Raw genomic sequence first — 10,771 nt, 5'->3', positions numbered from 1 at the left:
TTGTCCAATAGTTCCTGTCGCTGCTGCGGGGGGTCCCTTGCACGACCCTGCGGTCGGCGATCTGGAAATGAGAGCAGCTGCTAGACTGTCACGCCCGTGGCTGGGAGCTGCTGCACCACACAGACACAAAGCTTCCATGCACTGTGTTCAATTTACCATCGGGGATCAATAAAGTATCTACCTACCTATCAACCTACCTTCCTACCTACCTACCTACCTACCTACAATACTGTACCTACCTACCTACCTACCTATCTACAATACTGTACCTACCTACTTACCTACCTACCTACCTACCTATCTACAATACTGTACCTACCTACCTACCTACCTACCTATCTACAATACTGTACCTACCTACCTACCTACCTACCTATCTACAATACTGTACCTACCTACCTACCTACCTACCTATCTACAATACTGTACCTACCTACCTACAATACTGTACCTACCTACCTACCTACCTACCTACCTACCTACACTACTGTACCTACATACCTACCTACCTACCTACCTACCTATCTACCTACCTACAATACTATACCTACCTACATACCTACCTACCTACAGTACCTACCTACCTACCTACAATACTGTACCTACATACCTACCTACCTACCTACCTACCTATCTACCTACCTACAATACTATACCTACCTACATACATACCTACCTACAGTACCTACCTACCTACAGTACCTACCTACCTACCTACAATACTGTACCTACATACCTACCTACCTACCTACTGTACCTACCTACTTACAATACTGTACCTACGTACCTACCTACCCACCTACCTAAGTGACAGGAGGACTCATCGTTTGGGAGGAAGATGGGACCGTGGACAGCCTGATACATGGACATGTGTTGTTGTTGAGGTGAGCTGTGATAGAACAGTATCTTAGAGATATGGAGGAACAGTCTGCTAAGAGAGTTTTTGGGGTCTTTTTGGGGGATTTTCTTCTTAAGCTACGATCGGGGTTGAAGTGATGTGGGGTGTTGAACAGTGAGAGCACTTTGGTATGTTTGAGTGGAAAGTTCGATGGAGGGGAGAGAGAGCGACAGAGGGGAGTAAGAATAACATGTTTCATGACATGGCCCATGTTTTGTAATTGCATGCTGTCATATAAAAACAGTTCATTAGTGGAGGCTGTTGAAAGATGACCATCATGCACTGAGATGGGCTCTACTTCGCAGCGTTTCCCTCGATGGGAAATGTTTTTCTCTCCCTCCTCCCCCTCCTCCCACATACCCCACCACCTCCCCTCATCTGCCACTCCACCCTTCTCCCCAAAACAATACCTGTGTCTGTTCGAGACATCAACAGAATCCCGTGTGTGCAAGATAATAAAAACAGCAGTCCTCTGCCAAGAACGGTGGTTGGCGGTGATGTGATGTTGGACGTGGAAGACAGCAGCGTCCCTCCTGGTTGAGAGACTAGGACTTTTGAGGTCTAATTGTCTAGCAGCCCAAACTGCATGTTTTCTCTCCTTGGCATGCAGAGATACAAGAAAGGGTCCATTCATTACAACAAGTCCTTCTTGTTAGGGATCCTACGGGCAGGATTGGACGGGAGCCAGAACGTGACCCGGGCGGGTCCTTCTGCCCCCGGAGCAGGAATGTGCGCGTGTCGTTTGGGAATGTCGGCGTCGTCGTGTGCCTCGACTGAAGTGGGTCTAAGAATATACATGGAGATCTGGCCTGGAGTCAGCTAAGCGTAGAGTGTTTATTTCTGAACATGGCACGCTGTCTAAAACAGTGCTATTCCCGAGATATGAAATATGCCACAAGCACTGTATTAGGACACTTTTTAGTGTAGATTTATGAGTCTATTTCAATATGGGGTTTCATGTGAAAGGTCTTTTTTTTGTCTTGGCAGCCTGTCTGTTGGCCTTGGACTGCTCATGTTATGTCGACGATGCCATCGTAGTGTAAATTGAAGATGCTGAATTCATGAATTTGATAGGAAGATGTTTACAATGAGGCCCACCAATTTTGTGCTAGCCATTTTGACCAATAGAGCATGGAATGAACCATTTTGATATTTAAAAAACAGACACTGATATTGCCAAACTATTTGAAATTTACTTTAAAGGGAAATAAATATAATATTCCCATGGTTTTGAATTCCATAGAAAAAAAAAGTAACAGTATAAAGTAGTAGTAATAACAGTATAAAACAATAAAAAAGACCTCTGGCTTCATTCATACATTCATTCATACATTCATTCATTCATTCGTCTCGTACTAAGAGAATAATTTCCGACATAGTGTACATTGAAATAAAACCATTTTTAATGCTACTAAAACTAAGTTTATAAAACTGTATACCAAGAAGAACTGGCCCATATCCTCATACTGGGTTTGCTAGCCTACTTTTCGACCCCCAGAGTTGGGCAAGAGTAATCGGAACCCCAGCTGTGGTTAGGGGCAACAGCAACCCAGAGCAGAATCAGCCCTCTTTCTACCAGGGACCCCACTGGGCTTGGGGCCAAGCCTCTTAAAGACACATTTAAATACTCTCTCTCTCTCTCTTTCTCTCTCTCTCTCCTCACTTCCTCTCTCTCCACGGCCCATGCAGTGCTTAGGGAGCCTGAGGGGCATTTAGGCGGCTTGATAAATAATGATCACAGAGACCTGATTCCGTAATGCTGATGTATGGCTCTGACGGGACAGGTGCTGGCTCCTCAGCTCCCCCGCACCGCCGCAATTAATCTAGCGTGTCATGTGATGAACGCGGGGCCGCAGGTAGAGGCCGAAAGGCATGAATTATACATCGCTTAAAATCTCACTTGGTGGGTTTACATACCGAGCACAGATGCCGAGGCGCGCAAAAGAGCGCACGAGTGCACGAGTGCACACCCCACCCACCCATGTGCAAGCCTGGCTCACATGCGCGAACGTGCACTGCTACTATAGACACTAGACTAGAGCCTATACACACACACACACACACACACACACAAAGAAACACAAGTGCACTATTTTCTGTCTTTTCACATTCAACCGGTGTGGGTGAGAAGCGTCTCTCTAGTCTGGTCCAGTCCGGTCCAGCAGAAGTTTTTCACGGTCCATCCGAGCAGAATGATATGAGCCATATGTGATTCATTTGTGCCGGTGCCCACCCATTAATCTGGGGGGGAGTGGCAGCCATTGCTGCTCAGCCGCCACGCCACCTGAGGAGAAATTATCTCCGCCAGGCTGACCCGCTGGCCAATTATTGGAGCAGAAAGTAATCCCTCCTAGTTAATATACCGTGGCTTCTATTGCTATCAGTCACTGGCCTACTTACTGCGAGGAACAGCTCCTCGCCACAAGCCGAGGGGTGAGGAAGACGAGGGGTGACGGTATGGGTCATTGATGATGCGTAAGCAGGAAGGAAAGTTTGGCTCTGAAAGGCAAGGCCTCATGTAGCCTGTCTCCTTGTGACGGTAGTATTCACTTGACTCGATCGTGATCCTTACGATACTTTTGAGTATAAGGTCCTATGAGTGATTTCATGGACATTTTTCATATGCATCAGATTGTATACAATCAAATCCATATACTACCATAACCTATGCAGGATTCTCACACATATGTACAGTATAAGGAAGTCCAGATCCATCAACTTCAAATACTGGACATTTCATACTTGAATTGAATACTTTGTACAGGTACATGTACAATGTTAAGTTGTATCAAAGATCTAATTAAATCACAGTCATATTAAACTCTATAACTCTCTAAGCCATCTGATGCAGAGTATTCAACTACTCAAGGCTGCGTATCAATTTTCAAAAACCATCTAGGCCTCTTTTTCTGCCAAATCCCATTGGTGAAGGCTGTTCAAGGCTGAAGGCTAATGTTAGTAATGCAATAATGCAGGGATTGTTTTTCTGCTGTAACAGAACTCCACTGTCATGGATGAGCAACAAGAGTGTTTGATGGAGTTAATGTTGGCCTGAGAAGAGAGCAATGTCTCTCTCTCAACGTTTCTCTCTCTCTCTCTCTCTCTCTCTCTCTCTCTCTCTCTCTCTGTCTCTCTCTCTCTCCCTCCCTCTCTCTCTCTCTCTCTCTCTCTCTCTGTCTCTGTCTCTGTCTCTCTCTCTCTCTCTCTCTATCTCTCTCTCTCTCTCTCTCTCTCTCTCTCTCTCTCGATGTTGGTGGTAAACATGTCATTCCATCCTTCCAGTCCTTCCAAACATCCAGATGGAGCACAAATGGGCCAAGCGAGACGTTGCGTTGCCTCCCTAGTGCCATGTGGAATCGGAGGAAAACAGTTGTTTACAAACCACCAGGTTACCCACAATCCCCCTCCACAACACCCCCTTACTCAGCCAGCGCCTGTTCCCACATCCATTCATAGTGCGCACACACGTTTGAGGGGAAAGGTTTTTGAATGCTGGAAGTGCAGAAACCATCTGCTAATGGCGTGGATTCTAAGAAGGGAGAGGCTAAGAAGAAGTAAGTTGGAAAAATGAAGGAAACCAAAAAGCAACTCATAGTTCTGTGATGACTCACAAAGAGCCAGCGATTGAAGGCAGGAAGTGACATACTATATACAGTACCTAGTATCTAGTTCTGCCGACTATAGCTAGAATGTGTTAGGACCGCATTTGATCAATTGTGCAGCTCACCCATAGTTGGACTTTAGTGTTCATTGATATTTAGGAATGCAGGGGTGTGTTCCATATGAAGAATCATTTGCATTACTCTTTGTACACTGACATATTCTTTGTTGATATAGGTCTAGTGTGATTTGTGATTTCATGCTGTAGCTATGAGTACAGTAGGGTCCTCATCCTGACGCAAATGGACGATTATAGATGAGAGGGCAGTCTTTGTTTCTACTTGGAAATTCCTGTATGAAAGGTTCTCCATGTTAATAGCTTCAGTTTTTAGTCATTATGTAACATCTATGTGCTTCTGGCAAAATAAACAAGTATGGACCATCTATTTCAACAGCCCCCCCCCCCCAGTGTCTCTCCTCCTCTGTCTTCCTTCCTTCCTTCCTTCCTTCCTTCCTTCCTTCCTTCCTTCCTTCCTTCCTTCCTTCCTTCCTTCCTTCCTTCCTTCCTTCCTTCCTTCCTTCCTTCCTTCCTTCCTTCCTCTCTTTCCTTATTTTCTTACTGGTCTTCTCTTCTCCTCTTCTCTTTCACCATCAGTCGCTGTTCACCTCTACTTTCATTCTCCTCTTTCTCCTTTTCATAAATCTTGCTTTGCTGCAATTTCTTTCTCTCACCCAAAACGGTGCTGCATTTCTCTCTTGTCGCACCCCCTCCTCTCCCTCCCTCCCTCCCTCTCCTCCTGGAGGAGGGTGCATGGGGGGCGCAGCCAGACTCTAATACGAGGTGCACCTGAGATCAAGACCGGAGCCTTCTGCTGCCCCTCGGGCTCCTTCGTAGCCAGATATATCTTTCTCTGATTCCACGATCGTCTGGCTTCTTCCCATTTCCTTTTACAGCTTCTCTTTCTATCGCTCCAATGTCCTTTAACCCATCCGCTTTGCTTTCCTTTTTTCTGTCCTCTCTTCAACTTGAACAGCCTCTGTTCTTCCATCTCCAACTGCTTCAGCATTCAACATCTGCCATGCCTTCTCAGTATAGTCCATCCTTCCCTCAGTATAGTCCATCCTTCCCTCAGTATAGTCCATCCTTCCCTCAGTATAGTCCACCTTTCCCTCAGTATAGTCCATATTCCCCTCAGTATAGTCCATCCTTCCCTCAGAATAGTCCATCCTTCCCTCAGTATAGTCCACCTTTCACTCAGTATAGTCCATCCTTACACCAGTATAGTCCATCCTTCCCTCAGTATAGTCCATCCTTCCCTCAGTATAGTCCATCCTTCCCTCAGTATAGTCCATCCTTCCCTCAGTATAGTCCATCTTTCCCTCAGTATAGTCCATTCTTCCCTCAGTATAGTCAATCCTTCCCTCAGTATAGTCCATTCTTCTCTCAGTATAGTCCATCCTTCCCTCAGTATAGTCCATCCTTCCCTCAGTATAGTCCATCCTTCCCTCAGTATAGTCCATCCTTCCCTCAGTATAGTCCATCCTTCCCTCAGTATAGTCCATTCTTCTCTCAGTATAGTCCATCCTTCCCTCAGTATAGTCCATTCTTCTCTCAGTATAGTCCATCCTTCCCTCAGTATAGTCCATCCTTCCCTCAGTATAGTCCACCTTTCCCTCAGTATAGTCCACTCTTCCCTCAGTATAGTCCACCTTTCCCTCAGTATAGTCCACCTTTCCCTCAGTATAGTCCATCCTTCCCTCAGTATAGTCCACCTTTCCCTCAGTATAGTCCATCCTTCCCTTAGTATAGTCCATCCTTCCCTCAGTATAGTCTATTATCTTTCCCTTCCTCACACACTATTACACACTTGTCTGTAGCTTACCCTCGTCTTCTTCACATCCCTGTTTGTCCCACTCGGGTGTCCCGCCCCTCCTCCTCACGCTCTCCTGTGGAGGAAGTTGGCGTACAGCCAACAGTCGCTGAGATAAAATGAGGGTCGCCCCTGCTTGGCCCCCCAGGCCGGCGCCCAGCCCAGCCCAACCCACCCCTCTCTCTTCCTCTGAGTCACTGGAGTGGAGTCTTCTTCATCTCCTGTCCACGCCCATCTGGTCATCACCCAGACTGGGCCCAGCAGACTGGCCCCAGAGCTGCTAGAGGGGATACAGGGAGAGAGAGGAAGAGAAGGGGGGCGAGAGAGAGAGAGAGAGAGAGAGAGAGTACTATAAGGTAGTACATTCATCCAATAGGATCACATACACCACACCACCCCCACGAGACACACAGTGATGGATAGGCAGAAAGATATAGAGATTGATGGAGGAAGAGAGAGAGAGAGAGAGTTCTGGGAAGAGAGAAAGAAAGTCATTGGAAATATGAAGCATCCTGATAATTATTGCCCCGCAGCGATTGACAGTGATAGTTTAATGAACCTTCAGAAGCGTGGCACAATTTCCAGGTAACTGCCATCCATCCTGATACCATCGATTCTGGTATCTTCCACTGATATTGCTTGTTAACATTTTAAGTGGGGTGGGATGACAGTTAGATTGGGGTGAGGGAGTCTTGCGTGCTGTTTTTATTTATTTGTTTATTTTTAAGACAGGGACAAGGTACTGTAGACATGTACCCTAGGGAATAGGGAGAGATGCACTGTACAAGGTTATAGCTAAAACAGCTAATTTCCACCCGCAGTCCCTGGGTTTCAGAAACATCTGTGCCCTTGGCATTACCTGTCCTGCAGGTACTGCAAAAAATTGCATTTCATCCATAAAGGGGAATTGCTTTCCCTCACACCTCAACAAGAAGTAAGGCTATCTGTTTCTGCAACAATTTGTAGCGACTGATGTGCTAAAATATCAATCTAGATAATACTAATGTCCGATTCAAAACGCCTGATAGAGAACTCCTTTGATGTCTGTCAAAATGAATAGTGCTTAATAAATGGGATGGTCTGTGAGAAAATACTCGACAGGAAAAAACGATACAGCCTTTATCCCAGTGTGATTGGATATCAAAAAGACGACTGCACCTAGTCCACATAAAAATGGCGGAGAGAAAACTAACCAGGCGAGGGTGGATAGTTTTAAACGCAGGCAGACGTGTTGTGAACTGGAAGGAGAGACGCAGAGTCAGAGGTGCAGAGAGAGAACGTTTGGCAGCGAGGAGAGGCTGAGAAACGAGAGATACAGTGAGAGAGAGAGAGAGAGGAGGGGAGGCTGGAGAGACTGCGTGAGTGAGAGCATACTGCAGACAGTCACAGAGGGGTTAGAAAGAGCGGAACGATAGTAGAGGCTTAAGTTGGGAAGAGAGAGAGAGAGAGAGAGATAGAGAGAGAGGTAGAGAGATAGAGAGAGAGAGAAAAAGAGAGTGACAGAGAGAGAGAAAGAGAGAGAGAAAAAAGAGAAAGAGAGAGAGAAAGAGAGAGAGAGGTAGAGAGAGAGAGAGAGATAGAGAGAGAGAGAGAGAAAAAGAGAGAAAAAAAAGAGAGAGAGAAAGAGAGTGAGGTAGAGAGATAGAGATAGAGAGAGAGAAAGAGGTAGAGAGAGAGAGAGAGAGAGAGAGAAAGAGAGAGAAAGAGAGAGAGAAAGAGGTAGAGAGAGAGAGAGAGAGAGAGAGAAAGAGGTAGAGAGAGAGAAAGAGAGAGAGAGAGAGAGAGAGAGAGAGAGAGAGAGAAAGAGGTAGAGAGAGAGAGATGGAGAGAGAGAGAGAGAAAGAGAGAGTGGTTGCACTACAGGGCTCCCCTCTGCTCTGCCTGCATAGCCATAAACTGGAGGCTAAACTTGCATTCAAAGATTCCAGTCCAAGTTTTCTCGATCCGACACACGAGCCAGAACAAGTCTAAGAATAAACCCAAGAACAAAGCAGCCCAACGCTGACTAGATGGATCGATTTTCAGATACAACTTCACAAATGTGCCTCACTCAAAGAGGAACCCTTGATGTGTTTGATCAGAAGCTGACTTAACTCCGACACCCCTACCTCCAGGCTGGTGCACACAGGTCTGACAGGCATGTTTGCTTCCTGATTTCAGGGGCCTGGTGAGGTGTTATATGGCTGCCTCGGTGTGCCCGTCTATTAATAGAGAAAAGAGGTAGGCACAGGCAGCAGTGCATTGTGGTTCCAGTCAGATGCTGAGGTGAAGTATTGGCGTCGTTAATCTCGTTAGTGAGATTCAGATTGTGACGAGTGGGAGGGAAACGGGCCAGCCAGGGCAGAGAGAATGTGATTGGAGGGGCATATTCACATTGAAAAAATAATGAGTTTTCTATCATAATTGTTAATTATTAGTCATTTTCATCAGTAACAGTTATGTTCATTTACAATGAAATACTGTTCAAAAGTAACATGATAGCCATCCAAGCCAACCATGGCTCCCCAGCCTGTCTCAAATTCTGGGGCATAGAGAAAGTGTCCATCTCTCCAAGGGGTGGCGAGAAGCCTACTGGATACATACACTGAACACGCTCGAACCCAATGGACTCAACGAGGAACTTATCCTCTCATGCTTCCTATAACTATCCCTCCACATGCTATTAGGCCTACTTATGGACCAGTCCAGTGTATATATATTTGTTCCTTTCAGCTGTCTGTGCCTACCTTTGTATATAGCCTCCTATCCATATGAGTGATTTTCCTAAGAGTACCTTCTTCTTCATCTTCTTTTTTCTTGTTTATTATCCCCATTATTTTCATGAGTGTCTTGTCTCATTAGAGTCCATCTGTCTATCTGTGGACTGATCTCCCCAGATCCGCCCCTTTACTTGGTGGAAAGTAGACATTGGCCCATTTGAATTTACCACCCTCCCTATCATTGGCTAATTGTATAGCCCTCAGGTTATAAGTGCCACACCTTGCCATTGTCTTCAAGTATGACTCTGATGAAGATGCACTAACATCGAAACGTTAGTCATCCTATGTACTAGCACCGAATACAAGTCTTTAATCGCCCGCTGTGCTCCAGTGAGAGCTTCTTTATCAGTGATTCCAGTCCTATACTCCTGAGCCTACACAGCAGAAGCGCGCGGAGAACTCCTTCTTCATTCGTAACCTGATAGCTTTGTCTGTGGAGCTAAACAGAGAACAGGGGTATTTCATTTAACATCATTTAGGGCACAAAAAAGGCCTGAAGGGTGTGTGTGTGTGTGTGTGTGTGTGCGCGTGCGTGCGTGTGCATGCAGGGTCAGAGATGTATGTTACACAGGCCGCAGCTACACAACACAATGCCCACAGGGGTGGAGGCAGCGAAGGGAAGTGTGTGTGGTTGTGTGCGTTCCATGCGTGACACGCCATGATTCACCAGGCTCTTGAGGCTCAACCGTACAATCCTGTACACTGCTGCCACCTTGATATGGTGTGTTGAACTTGCACCACCTGACTGCACAGCAGGGCTGAGCCTTCCGAACACAGTCCTGTAGATGCAGACTTCCTATTGTGGAGCCCACCCTTCTCAAACACCCCTCTTTAACTACTGGTATAAAAACAACACACTGGTTGATGATACATATTGTAAACAGGTATGATCATGTTTTGTCTACATGTCTATATTATAACTACGTTATACAAGTACAATGACTTTTAGTACTGTCGTATTTGTAGTAGCCTGTCACGGATTCTGACGATGTGTCACCTCAGTTCGCTAAGCAGCAGCCTGGGTTTGTGAAACGTTCAGATGTAGATAATCCCATAGATAATCCCATAAAGCAGATTATATCAAGACACAGCCTAAACAAGCGTGGCCGAGCCAGCTTTGTAAGCAGCGTGAGCACATCATTGTCGGTGACTGCTTGATACAGCTCATCGTTGCATTAATAAGCCGACAGATTTAGTCTGAATTTTAATTTCGGAGATTGGAGAGCCACATGGCAACGCTATATGTAATCTTTGCCATGTGAACCTGGACCCACAAAGCTCTGGATAATGTCGTAAAAAGCAAGAGGCTTAAGTTATACTTTTCTCTGGCTGTCTCGGTGATGATGACACTCAAACACTCAGTGGCTACCTTGTTAGGTACAGTAGGCTCTACATCCATCTAATTTTGGTTAAGACCCCATTTTGCCTCCAGAAAAGCCTGGATTCTTTGTGCCATGGATTCAAAAAGGTGCCCTTATGCACGCCACTGTTGTAAATACCTGTTATTTGAACATCTGTGGACCTTCTGGTAGCTTGAATGAGTCTGGCCATTCTCTCTCTCATCACTGACAATGTGTTTTTACCCACAGAACTTCCCCTCACTGGATGTCATCTGTTTATTGTAGCGTTCCCTGTAAGAGACT

Source organism: Borostomias antarcticus, assembly GCF_949987555.1.
Source record: "Borostomias antarcticus genome assembly, chromosome: 5".
Lineage (NCBI taxonomy): Eukaryota > Metazoa > Chordata > Actinopteri > Stomiiformes > Stomiidae > Borostomias > Borostomias antarcticus.
Note: the sequence above shows the minus strand (reverse complement) of the source record.